Source organism: Macaca fascicularis, chromosome 10 (genome assembly GCF_037993035.2).
Source record: "Macaca fascicularis isolate 582-1 chromosome 10, T2T-MFA8v1.1".
Classification (NCBI taxonomy): Eukaryota; Metazoa; Chordata; class Mammalia; order Primates; family Cercopithecidae; genus Macaca; species Macaca fascicularis.
Window position 1 is genome coordinate 108,207,971 of NC_088384.1, and position 14,246 is coordinate 108,222,216.

Consider the following 14,246-nt stretch of genomic DNA (forward strand, 5'->3'; position numbering starts at 1 on the left):
TCCAGCTAGTAAATTTTCATCTTCCCTCATAACCAGGAGCTTCTGCAAATTAAAGTGAAGAAGACACATCACTATATTGTACCTGGAACAAATGGATTTCAAACCCAGGGAAGCTCTTTTTTTAAAAGATGTTTAAACAGGCTGGAAAAATCTGTTTGCTGGCTGAGTGCAGCGGCTTATGCCTGTAATCCCAGCATTTGGGAGGCCAAGGCGGGTGGATCACCTGAGGTCACGAGTTCGAGACCAGCTTGGCCAACATGTCAAAACCCCATCTCTACTAAAAATAACAAAAATTAGCTGGGTGTGGTGGCACGTGCCTGTAATCCCAGCTACATGGGAGGCTGAGGCTGGAGAATCACTTGAACCCAGGAGGCGGAGGTTGCAGGGAGCCAAGACTGTGCCACTGCACTCCAGCCTGGGCGACAGAGCGAAACTCCACCTAAAACAAACAAAAAAAAACCTGTTGTTAAGTTTAAACACATAGATTGAGGTTCTCATAGGTGACTTTTCATTGTTTTCAGCAACAGTATCACATAACAAGGGAATCATGACCAAACATGCATTTAAAAGTACTTTCTCCATAGGATGTTTCTGTTGAAAACTAGTTACTTCCTCTTCTTCATATATTGCCTTTGTCCTGATTTTTTTTTTCCCCCACTTAAACAAAACACTGAAACTTTAATTGAACCAGAATTACACCTGTCAAAGATCTGGGCGGTATACTCCTAACTCTTCTCCATAGCACCAGTTCCTTGTGAGGGGTTATTTCATCAGCCACCTGAGTAAGTGCTCCAGCTATCCCCAGATCAGCTAGAGACATCCCAAGCATGGCCACATCAGCATCAATGTCCAGGCATACTCAGGGTTCAGAATCGTGGGTTAGTACCACTTTTCCCACCACCCCCTTCTATTCCACAAAGGACTCACAGCCAGCAGGTTAACTCTTCCCTCCCCACCCCTACCAAACCCTGGAAAACCACAGAGAGCCTTTTTACAGCTCCTCTTTCTCAGCCCACTTCTTCTGGAAGGCAGTTAGGATGTTGAAGCTCTTCTGGAACTCCTCCTTCTTCCGGTCACTCAACTCGTTCTTCTCAATCAGCCTGGCGATCCATGTCATCTCTGATGCTGGGAAGTCCTCCCCTAGGTCTAAGATTTTCCCTATGATCTTCAGGTGTTGCTTGGCCCAGTTCTTCTCAGTCTCCCTCACACTTGAGAGGTGGTCCTGCCCTTGTTTCAGGAGGGCCTGGCGGGCCTTCACTCCAGAGGCCCTGACGAACTCCCCAGCCAGGGCGTCGTACGCAGGCAGGCCACCAGGCATCCCTAGATAGACGCATTTCCCCTTCAGCCAGCGCTGGATGGCTCCAACCTTAACTGCCCCAGTACATGGGACTGGGTTCTCAAAGTCCTCCTCCAGAAGAGGTAGAAGACCGGGTAGCTCTCCTTGTGCAGCTTGTATGTCTCACTCAGCTCCGTGTTCAGCGTGTCACCATAATCTGAGATCCCCGTCTCTGCCACCAAGAGATCATCGCTGGAATCCAAGTTTCCAGGAAGACGCCTGAACTCATCCTGCTTCTCACCATAGCGGTACTGGGTGTCGAACTTCACCAAGACGAATCAGCTTTTGGGAATGACCTTGTAGAAAGTGACCGTATCCAGGGAAAGGGCACCCTTGGTGTGCAGGCCGCTGCCGCCATGCGGGCGGAGAGGAGCAGGAAGCCCAGGAGAAGGGGAAGCAGTGGGGGGAGAGAGACGCGGAGTGGGGCACGGCAGCAGCCATCTCGCTGGGTTCCGCAACCGGGAGGTGGGGAAACTGTAGTGGAGAACGGCCCAAGTCAGCCGTCAATTTTTTTTTTTTTTTTTTTTTTTTTTTGAGACGGAGTCTCGCTCTGTCGCCCAGGCTGGAGTGCAATGGTGCGATCTTGGCTCATCGCAACCTCCGCCTCCTGGGTTCAAGCGATTCTCCTGCCTCAGCCTCCTGAGTAGCTGGGATTACGGGAATGTGCCACCACGCCAGGCTAATTTTGTATTTTTAGTAGAGATGGGTTTCCCCATGTTGGTCAGGCTGGTCTTGAACTCCCAACCTCAGGTGATCCGCCTGCCTCGGCCTCCCAATCTACCTTGCCCAGCCTGCAGATTTTTTTTTTTTTAAATAGTTGTTAGGTAATCCCCTTTGTTCACACAGAAAGTTAATAAATTTTCAAACATTATCGCTTTGTAGAAGAAAAATGGAGAATATCTGTAATTCTCACAATGCTTAAGTATTTTGCCAAGAGATAAACAGCATACTTCTGAATTATACAACAGATTCTCCTGGCCACTCTACCTCTCTTTACAAACATAAAGATTCCAGAGGCAGGATAATGTAGTAACTAAGGGCACATTCTGGAGCCAGCCTGCGTTAGAATCCTGGCTCTGGCTAGGCACGGTGGCTCACACCTGTAATCCCAGCACTTTGTGAGGCCGAGGAGGGTGCATCACTTGAGCTCAGAAGTTTGAGACCAGCCTGGACAACCTGGTGAAACCCCATCTCTACTAAAAATACAAGAAATTAGCTGGGCATGGTGGCGAGCACCTGTAATTCAGCTACTCAGGAGGCTGAGGCATGAGAATCGCTTGAACCCAAGAGGCAGAGGTTGCAGTGAGCCAAAATTGAGCCACTGCACTCCAGCCTGGGCAACAGAGCAAGACTCCATCTAAAAAAAAAAAAAAAATCCCTGCTCCTCGCTCTGGCTCTGTTCACATCCCACTTGTGTGATCTCGAGAAAGCTGTTCCGTGTCCCATTTTTCTCATTAATAAAATGGCAATGCCAAAGGTGGCTTGAGGATTAGTGAATTTATATATGTAAATGGGTACAGAACGACATGTAGTACGTAAATGTAGTACGTACATGTAGTACTCTAAGTATTAACAGTTGGTATGATAATGGGGTAAGAGTTATAGTTATCTATGAAAGTAGCACTCATCTGTAATTGGTTATTCCATTTAACTAGGCACAGTTACTGTTTTACATGGAAATAGATTTGAAGCAAACAAGCACGTGTGACCTTATTCCACTCTTCTGAGTTGCAGAATTCCCATGCTTTCACAGTTTCAATCCACATATTAAATGAGGAAAGCTTACTCTTCTTTTTAAAGAGAAAGAGATAATAACAAAGTATCAATACAGTGTTGTTTCTGATTGTCCTGGGCCTCTGGGGATGTGGGCACCCTGGTTGTGTTCTCCTACCTTTTTTTTTTGTTGTTGTTGTTGTTGGGACAGGGTCTTTCTGTGTTCCCCAGGCTGGAGTACAGTGGCGTGATCTTGGCTCACTGCAGCCTCAACTTCCAGGTCTCAAGTGATCCTCCTACCTTAGCCTCCCAAGTGGCTGGGACTACAGGCACATGCCACCACACCCAGGCTAATTTTTTTTTTTTTTTTTTGTAGAGAATGTGTTTCACCATGTTGCCCAGGCTGGTCTTGAACTTCTGGGCTCAAGTGATCCTCCCACCTCGGCCTCCCAAAGTACTGGGATTACAAGTGCGAGCCACCATGCCTGGCTGGGTTCTCCTTCCTAAGCATCCTCATTAAACTTGTATCATTAATACTACCATTCTCTACTGTGACTACCAGAATGAACAAATAAATGTTTATCCAGGCACAAATGATTCCCCAAAGGGGTGTAAAACTAGACAGGAGGCCGGGCATGGTGGCTCATGCTGTAATCCCAGCACTTTGGGAGGCTGAGGTGGGTGGATCACGAAGTCAGGAGATCCAGACCATCCTGGCTAACACGGTGAAACCCCGTCTCTACTAAAAATACAAAAAATTAGCCGGGCGTGGTGGCGGCGCCTGTAGTACCAGCTACTTGGGAGGCTGAGGCAGGAGAATGGAGTGAATCCGGGGAGTGGAGCTTGCAGTGAGCCGAGAACGTGCCCCTGTACTCCAGCCTGGGAAACAGAGCAAGACTCTGTCTCAAAAAAAAAAAAAAAAAAAAAAAACAAACTAGACAGGAACAAATCTTATTTATTGATCATCACACTTGTCAGGAATTCTTTTTTTTTTTTTTTTTGAGACCAAGTCTCACTCTGGTGTCCGGGCTAGGGTGCAGTGGTGTGATCTCGGCTCACTGCATACTCTGTTTCCTGGATACAATCGATTCTTCTGCCCCAGCCTCCCAAGTAGCTGAGATTACAAGGCGCTCGCCACCATACCTGGCTATTTTTTTTTTTTCTTTCATTTTTAGGAGAGACAGGGTTTTACTATGTTGACCAGGCTGGTCTCGAACTCCTGAATTCAGGTGATCCACCTGCCTCGGCCTCCCAAAGTGCTGCGATTACAGGCATGAGCCACCATTAGTTCATTCGATAACAATTCTTTGAGCCCACTTTATTGCCTGGCTCTGTTCTAGGTGCTGGAGATAGAGTGATAAAGACAGACAAGAGCCAGAAGGGATTCACAGAAGTAACCAGAGAATGTACAAGGTCACTTTAGAGAACAATAGGTGCTATGATCAAAATATTGTGGTAGTGTGATCGGGAGTGACTGGGTGGTAGCGGTGGGTACCTGATTTTCGCTATAAGTGACCTTTGAGCTAAAACACGAATGTAATAGCCAGCCATAGAAGGAACCAGGGAGAGAGCGTTCCCAGGGGAGGGAGGAGCAACAGCAAAGATTCTTTTAAGAGACCAACTTTGGTATGTTTGAAGCAAGTTAAGGAGATTCAGGGGCTAGGTAGCTCCCAGATAAGAAAAACATGATATGTAAAAATTTGAAAAAAAAATGTTCAAGGTCACTTATGATTAAAGAAATGTTAGTTCAAATAAACGGAAATGCTAGTTTTCGCCTGTCCCGATAGAAAAGATTAAACACACACACATGCTGAGTGTAAGCCAGCTATTCCATGCCTATGCTGTATTTTTCAAACTCACTGTGCAGAGAAGTCACCTGGGGATCTTGTTAAAATGCAGATTCTGATGCCAGTGTGTCTCAAAATGTAACATGTATACAGATCACCTGGGGACCTTGTTAAAAGTCACATTCTGATTTCAGTGCTTCTCAAACTTTAATGGACAGAGGAGTCACCCGGGGATCTTGTTAAATGCAGATTCAGGGCAACAAACATGGAAGGGGTTACTAATTATAAGGGAATGGCTAGTAAAGCTCATTCCCACTGTTCTTTTCACCTATCGGATCAATAAAAATTAAAAACACTCAGAACATCTGTTAGCAAGAGTGCAGGGAAATTGGTTTTCTAATGCATTACTAGTGAGAGCATGAATGTTTATAGCCACTTTCGAGGGCAATTTGGCAATACGTTTTTAAATATGTCCTGCCAATCTATCAATTCTGCTTTCCATCTATTCTCCTCCAGAGAAACATTTGCACAGGCACACAAGGAAGAATGTCCAAGAATGTTTGTTGCAAGTCATTGTTGTAGCAAAAAAAAAAAAAAAAAAAAAAAAAAGAAGAAAGATCCATCCTCAATGTCCAACAATAGGCAAGTGGCTACATTAAACTGAGGTTTAGCCATATCATGAAATACCAGGCCAGATTTATGAATATAAGCATGCTTAGATCTCTAAGATATATTGCATTAAAGAAAAAAAAGCAAGGCCCACATAGATATATAGATCTAAACACATACTCCAATCTATACATATTTTCTTTGTTTTTTTTTTAGGCAGAGTCTCACTCTGTCGCCCAGGCTGGAGCACAGTGGTGGTGTGATCTTGGCTCACTGCAACCTCCGCCTCCCAGGTTCAGACGATTCTCCTGCCTCAGCCTCCCAAGTACCTAGGATTACAGGCATGTGCCACCACGCCCGACTAATTTTTGTAATTTTAGTAGAGACAGGGTTTCACCATGTTGGCCAGGCTGGTCTTGAACTCCTGACCTCAGGTGACCCACCTCAGCCTCCGAAAGTGCTGGATTACAGGCGTGAGCTACTGCGCCCAGCAGGCTGACTCCAATTTTGAAAGAAGTTCTACTGTGGTTAAAATGCTATCAAACAGCATTGCATGTTACAGATAAATCTTTTGTGACAGGAAGTGTTAATTGATGCAGAAAAACTTCATTGTTGTCTTATTTTAAGAAATTGGCACAGCCACCCCAACATTCAGCAGCCACCACTCTGATCGGTCAGCAGCCATTGACCTCCAGGCAAGACCCTCCACCAGCAAAAGGATTATGACCCACTGAAGGCTCAGATGGTCACTAGCATTATTTAGCAATAAGTATTTTAAAATTAAGGCATGTACACTATTTTTTAAGACATAATGCTATTACACACTTAGTAGACTCCAGTATAGTGTAAATATAACTGTTTTTTTTTTTTTTTTGAGACGGAGTCTCGCTGTGTCTTCCAGACTGGAGTGCAGTGGTGCGATCTCGGCTCACTGCAAGCTTCACCTCCCAGGTTCATGCCATTCTCCTGCCTCAGCCTCCCGAGTAGCTGGGACTACAGGCGCCTGCCACCACGCGCGGCTAATTTTTTGTATTTTTAGTGGAGACGGAGTTTCACCGTGTTAGCCAGGATGGTCTCGATCTCCTGACCTCGTGATCTACCTGCCTCAGCCTCCCAAAGTGCTGGGATTACAGGCTTGCGCCACCACGCCCAGCCTAACATATATTATTTGATTGCAGATACCTTCATACTGTTTTGTTAGTACCTGGGCCTCATAGGCATTGGAGCCCTGGTTTCAAAGTCACTTTAAGAATGAATGGGTTTTGCATGAGTTGACATGAGTGATTTCTGAATCTCCAGCCCCTAGAGGGTGGCATGTCTGTTACAGAGAAGTAGCTTGTACACAGTGGTGCTTAGTAAACTTTTTTCTTTTCTTTTCTTTTTTTTTTTTTTTTGAGGCGGAGTCTCGCTCTGTCGCCCAGCCTGGAGTGCAGTGGCGTGATCTCGGCTCACTGCAAGTTCTGCCTCCCGGGTTCACTCCATTCTCCTGCCTCAGCCTCCCAAGTAGCTGGGACTACAGGTGCCCGCCACCACGCCCAGCTAATTTTTTGTATTTTTAGTAGAGATGGGATTTCACTGTGTTAGCCAGGATGGTCTCAATCTCCTGACCTCGTGATCCGCCCACCTCGACCTCCCAAAGTGCTGGGATAGTAAACTTTTCTTAAATGAATTCTGATTAAAAGATACATTGTTAAATGTAAAAAAAAAAAAAAAAAAAAAAAAAAAAAGTCAGACTATTGGCCACTATGTAGAGTAAGAGCCCATTAAAAAGGATGAAGAAAAAAACTGAAACAGAAAAATAAGCTTGTGTCTGGACAGAAGTTTTCTGAAAATGCACAAAAGAAGCCACTACAAGTGATTGCTTTTGGGGAGCGGAGTTGGAAATTCAGTGCGAAAAGGAGAATAATTTTTCACCGCATATCACATTGAAATCTCTGAATTTCTTTTACCCTGTGCATGTATTACTTTTCAATGAAAAATTTACTGTAATAGACAGACATATGGTAAAGCAAAATAGTAACATGTGAATGATACAATTTTGTGGTATTGAGTGTTTACTAAAAAATTCAGCTTTGCTGTATGTTTGACACTTTTTACAAAAATATTGTAAAAAAGCAAACATTTTTTACTTTATTATTATTTTTTTGAAACAGGGTCTTGCTCTGTCACCCAGGCTGGAGTACAGTGGTGCAATCACTGCTCGCTGCAGCCTTGACCTCCCAGGCTCAATTGCTCCTGCCTCAGCCTCCCAAATAGCTGGGACTACAGGCTTGCACCACCATGTCTGGCTAATTTTCTTTCTTTCTTTCTTTTTTTTTTTTTGTACAGGCTGGTCTGGAACTTCTGCGCTTAGGCATTCCTCCTGCCTTTTCCTCCCAAAGTGCTGGGATTACAGGTATGAGCCACCACGCCCAGCCTAAAAATTTTTACTTTACAAAGTCCTACCACTATGATGAAATCAAAGGCCAGCCCTGAAGCACATCCAGCTCTCAGAGGGAAGGAAAGCATTCGTGGTGTGCTGGGGAATCTTTCAGCATAAAAGCACCAAGTTTTGTTTGCACTGTTCACGTGAAACCATCTAAGCTGGTGTCCTTGACAAGGGCAAGGGCTGAGCTCACAGCAATGAATTCTACGTTGGTATGGTCACAAATTCAGCCCAACTGGAGTCCTCACTGTTGGTGACAACAGATGCAACCAGAGCTTCTCTCTCTGGGAATGTATTAACTACAGTTTGTTGATTACATACACCAGAAACTGACACTGACCAATTAAACCAGGGTGGAAATTTATAGCAGCATATGAAGGAGCTGAGATCATCAATGGGAGGAGAGGAGAGCCAGGCTCAGGTGATGGGCAGAAAGTGAGGCGGGCCTAACAGCCATAACTATGACCAAGGCACTCTTCCAAGACTGCCTATGATGCTCCTGGCGGCATACTGGAACTGATGCACTGGGAGCCCCTAAGCTGCACCCCACTGCCCAGAAACCCTGCAGCAGCCATCATACACTAGTTAAAGCTCTGCTGAAATGCTGCTACTGCGAACAAATATTAATCTCTTCCCACAGTTTTGTGTGCTTCCTTGGTCTTGGGTGGCAGCAGCTGCCTGGCCAAGCCTACATTCCATGCTTGTTGTCCAGCTACTAGGACGTGGGAGGAGCAGCTGGTGCCTGCCAGCCTGTACAATGCAGGGTGGGTCACTATCTTCCACTGAGATGAACATAATGACTGATGCCTCTGCATAGGGAGAGGGTGGACCTGAGCAGCCCTAATGATGACAACTATAAGCCACCGATGGCTTAACACAAGATATACTGGGAAAACAAATGATTAGAGCTGCCATTGAACATGGCTACATTAATTGACTGCCTACTGTGTGCCAGGTACTTAACAACTTAACATGTTTTTTTTTTTTTTTGAGACAGTCTCACTGTGTCACCCAGGCTGGAGTGCAGTGGCGCCATCTCGGCTCACTGCAAACTCCGCCCCTTGCTTTCAAGTGATTCTCCTGTGTTAGCCTCCCCAGTAACTGGAATTACAGACACCCGCCACGACACCTGTCTACTTTTTGTACTTTTAGTCGAGACGGCATTTTACCACGTTGGCCAGGCTGATCTCAAACACCTGACCTCGGGTGATGTGCCTGCCTCGGCCTCCCAAAGTGCTGGGATTTCAGGTGTGAACCAGCACGCCCGGTCCACAACATGTATTGTTTTATTTAATTCTTCCCTACAACATTATAAGGTAGGTACTTTTACTATCCCCATTATAGAGAAGAAACAAATTGGGGGAAGTTATTTCACTCATCTGGGTCAGATAATCTGGGAAGATGTGGAGCTGGAATTTGAACCCAGTTACTTTCTGACTTCGGAGCCCTTCGCTTAACCATTACCCTCTACTGTCAATCAGTCTAGTTCTCCATGGGCCTGTTTAAAACTACAACTCAGGCTTAAAAGGTCTTTGAATGACAGCACCTGCCTGCTTAAAGGTAATTTGGGTGCGTCTGTACTGTCTACACCAGATTAGGTTGAAAGATGCTCTGTAAAGATGACTGCTGGTTGGGTGCAAGAAATTTTAATACTGAGAAAAATGTAAATTCTCATTGAGTATTCAACATATCAGTCTTTCAAATCAGTCTGAAGTCTGACTCTCCTTCTGGAGACACATGGTAACTTGGATTTGGCCCAAAATGAATAGAATCCTCTTTAGGATTTTATGTAAAGTCTCATAAAAGCTTAGGCATCTCCAACACCTTATTCCTTTTCTGCATCTTCTCCTGTGAGGTGCTGAGTCTTAGAGCCAATAAGGAACTCAGTGCCTTTAATGAAAGACACCGTACGGAGGCAAGCAGGTGGTGGGCAAATTGGGTGGGGACTCCTATGGGCAGGTTTTCTGTCAGTGGAAAGAAGTTTTCTTTTTCTTTCTTTTTTTTTTAAGAGGAAGTTATATGGTTAGGTTTGTCGGAATTTTTTTTTCTTTTTTCTTTCTTTCTTTTTTTTTTTTTTTTAAGATGGAGTGTTGCTCTGTTGCCAGGCTGGAATGAAGTGGCCTGATCTCGGCTCACTGCAGCCTCCACTTCCCAGGTTCAAGTGATTCTCCTGCCTCAGCCTCCTGAGTAGCTGGGATTACAGGCATGCACCACCATACCCAGCTAATTTTTGTATTTTTAGTACAGATGGGGTTTCTCCACATTGGCCAGGCTGGTCTCAATCTCCTGACCTCGTGATCCGCCGGCCTCGGCCTCCCAAAGTGCTGGGATTACAGGCGTGAGCCACCGCGCCCGGCCCAGAATTTTTTTTTAAAGGAAGTGATATGGTTAGAAATTTTTTTTTTAAAGGGAAGATTTTTTTTTTAAAGGAAGTGATATAGTTAGGCTTTGTGTCCCCACCCAAATCTCATCTTGAATTATGATCCCCATAATCCCCACGTGTCAAGGGAGAGACCAGGTAAAGGTGACTGGATCCTGGGGGCAGTTTCCCCAATACTGTTCTCATGATAGTGAGTTCTCACAAGAGCTGATGGTTTTCTGAGGGGCTCTTCCCCTTCCACTCGGCACTTCTCTTTCCTGCCTCCTTGTGAAGAAGGTGCCTTGCTTCCCCTTCGCCTTCTGCCACGGCTGTAAGTTTCCTGAGGCCTCCCCAGCCATGCTAAACTGTGAGTTGATTAAACCTTTTCCCTTTATAAATTACTCAGTCTCACACAATTCTTAACAGCAGTATGAAAATGGATTAATACAGGAAGCAAGACAAGAAGACAGGATGGGAAGAAATTTTACAAAGACAAATACTGTTTTCACCAGACTTGTGTTGAGAGTGACTTCAAAGCAGTATTGTAGTGAAAACGTGATTTTCACTTATCCAGATATCGAACACTGTCTTCAGCATCTCAGTAGGAAATAATAAGTTGAGGATATTCACTAGTAGTCTACTACTGTTTAAGACAGTTTTTGCTATACGACAACCTCAAAATCTCAGTGGTTTTCCACATAAATGTTTATTTATTTTTTTCCTGGGTCTGTGAGTTCACTGTGGCTCTGTGGAGCTTGGCTGTGGCCTGTGGGTTGGGTTGAGGTCTGTTCCATATGTCTGTTCATTTCTGCTTAGGCCATCAGTTATGCAGGGTCTGTTCTAAGGCAGATCACTCCAGAGCAAGAGGCTGTGTCAAATTCTACAGCCACATTGAAAGCCCCTGTTCCTGGGCTAGATGTGGAGGCTCACGCCTCTAATCACAGCACTTTGGGAGGCCAAGGCAGGAGGATTGTTTGAGGCCAGGAGCTTGAGACCAGCCGGGGCAACATAGCAAGACTCTCTCTATAAATAATAATAATAGTAATAATAATAATGAAGCCCCTGTTCCCATCAGGTCCACTGATATTCCATTGGCCAAAGCAAGTCAAATGGCTTTGCCCCATTATGGTGGTACTCCACCCACCATAATGTCAATGGACAAGGTGGGTAAATATTCTGCAGCTGAAGAAAGTACAGAATTTGAGACCATTATCTAGCCTACCATAGCGACTAACATGAGGACAGGAATAAAATCATATAGCTGGGATGAGAACAGATTGATAAAGATGGACACATTTACAGTATTAATAAATGTATACCTAAACTGCTAGGGGGAAAAACCCAACCGAGCTGCTTTGTGGCACGTGACTTGTTATTCTTGGAAACTGACCGGAGGGAGGTGAAATTCTAAACTGCCTTGTGTTGAGTTGCTGCACTCCACCACTGGAGGGCAGCATTAGTCACCATTTTACAGCTTCTGAGCTTGGTCTTCCGTCAGCAGCAAGGGCTGATTTCCACCTGGTCTCCCACCGTCTTTACCACTTTCAAAAGTGTCCCAGCTTAGATGATAAACTACACGATCGTCTTATATACATGGTATAACCGTGGCATTTCTTCTCCAGAAATGAACAAAATTTTCAGAAGCTAACACTCCACAAGGACCTCCGACCTCTTTTTTTTTTTTTCCATTCCTTTTTTTTCTTTGAGACTGAGTCTCACTCTGTCACCCAGGCTGGAGTGCAGTGGTGCGATCTAGGCTCACTGCAACCTCCGCCTCCAGGGTTCAAGTGATTGTCCTGCCTCAGCCTCCCAAGTAGCTGGGATTATAGGCACGCACCACCAGGCCTGGCTAATTTTTGTAGGTTTTTTTTTTCCCCCCCAGTAGAGATGGGGTTTCGCCATATTGGCTAGGCTGGTCTCGAATTCCTGACCCGCCTGGTGATCTGCCAGCCTCAGTCTCCCAGAGTACTGGGATTACAGGTGTGAGCCACCGTGCCCGGCCTGGAACAGCAACTATCTTAACGAGAACATGCGACCTGGCTTCCTGATGTGCCTACTTCAGGGATTTCCCTTTTTGGTCTAATGCGCCTCGGGTAGTGGTTTCTCCCTTCTTCAAGACGGAGAAATGTCTGGGCATGGTGACTCATGCCTGTAATCCCAGCACTCTGGGAGGCTGAGGTGGGTAGATCGCTTGAGTCTGGGAGTTTGAGATCAGCCTGGGCAATGTTGTGAGACCCTTTCTCTACAAAAAATACAAAAATTAGCCGGGTGTGGTGGTGCACGCCTGTGAACCCAGCTGCTCGGGAGGCTGAGGTGGGAGGATCACCTGAGCCCGGGAGGTGGAGGTTGCAGTGAGCTGTGATCATGCCATTGCATTCCAGCCTGGGCAACAGAGCAAGATCCTGTCTCAAAAAAAAAAAAAAAGGAGGACTTTTCCCTGTTGCAGGAAATCACGCACTCACCCCACTGAGAACTAAATGCTAAGGCAGATTTACTGTGAGAATGCTGCAACTCAGGATCCCTCGGCTCCCCAAGGCCCCTTTTAAGTTCCTGTATTGGTAATTTTACATTTTTTTTTTTTTAAAGGCTCCCTAGTTTGCATACACTTCAGGCCCCACAAAAACTGGATCCACTCCTGAATGAAAGTCAGATTTTATCCAGGCTGCCTCTCTGCTAAATTTCTCATCTAGTCAGGAGAGAAGCTTGCCTATTCTGTGTCTGGAAGCCAAGCCTTCCGCAGTAAGCCACTGAAAAACTGAACTCGAATTCACAGGTGTTTTACAGCAGTCACTGATTTATACAAGCAGGAGGTTATTAAGATATCTCAGTTTGGTGGCAAGCACCCTGTTTTAATCAAGTGTCATTGTGACTTAAGCCAGAGCCACTGGGGGACTGACAGCTTTTCAGCCCAAAGGTGCTTCTTTGTGATGCTTGAGGAAGGGTGGCATCAAGGTTCACAAACTGCCTTATGCCTTTTCAGGAGTTTATAGGCCATTCCCACAACAGGATACGGGGTGACTTGGACCATTTCAGGAAAGGGTCTCACACGTTTGTTTAATCACGTACCAACAACAATAGCAACAATAAAAAACCCTACAGGTGGTCTAGTTTTTAAACAGAATTCTCCATTCCAATATAAAAGGAAGTCATAAAATAAAATATAAATTCAATCTAATTTGAACTTATGGACCACTTGTTTTTTGTATGATCTGTGAGCTAAGAATGGTTTTCACATTTTTATTTTTATTTTTATATTTTTTTGAGATGGAGTCTCACTCCGTCACCCAGGCTGGAATGCAGTGGCACAATCTCATCTCACTGCAACCTCTGCCTCCTGGGCTCAAGCAATCCTCCCACCTCAGCCTCCCAAGTAGCTGGGACCACAGGTGCACGCCACACCTGGCTAATTTTTTGTATGTTTGGTAGAGACAGGGTTTCACCATGTTGCCCAGGCTGATCTCGAACTCCTGACCTCAAGTGATCTGCCTGCCTCAGCCTCCCAAAGTGCTAGGATTACAAATGTGAGCCACTGTGGCTGGTCTGGTTTTCACATTTTTAACTGGTTCACAAAAATCAAAAGAAAATTAAATTTTGTGAGGTGAAAATTTTATGAAATTGAAATCTCAATGCCTATGAATGGAATTTTATTGGAGCACAGCCATGCCTACTGCCCCAAATATTGACTGTGGCTACTTCCCTGCTACCCGGCAGAGCTGAATAGTTGCAACAGAGAAGAGACGACCCACAAAGCTGAAAACATGTACTATTTGGCCCTTTACTGAAACAACATTGCTGACTCCTGCTCTATGGCTAAAGGTCTTCAAATTGAGGGTTTTGTATTGTGGAAATATGCAAAGATTCCTTCCTTCCTTCCTTCCTTCCTTCCTTCCTTCCTTCCTTCCTTCCCTCCCTCCCTCCCTCCCTCCCTCCCTCCTTTCTTCCCTCCCTCCCTCCCTCCCTCCTTCCTTCCCTCCTTCCCTCCCTCCCTCCCTCCCTCCCTCCTTCCTTCCTTCCTTC

The 14,246-nt window shown here is 45.3% G+C and overlaps 1 protein-coding gene and 1 pseudogene across 3 annotated transcripts in view; both read right to left on the minus strand.

Moving 5' to 3' along the window:
• The window catches only part of ZFP64 (ZFP64 zinc finger protein), a 114,308-nt gene that overhangs the window by 41,961 nt on the left and 58,101 nt on the right, over positions 1-14,246 (minus strand). The window lies entirely within an intron of this gene.
• On the minus strand, positions 488-1,854 carry LOC102116397 (endoplasmic reticulum resident protein 29 pseudogene; annotated as a pseudogene).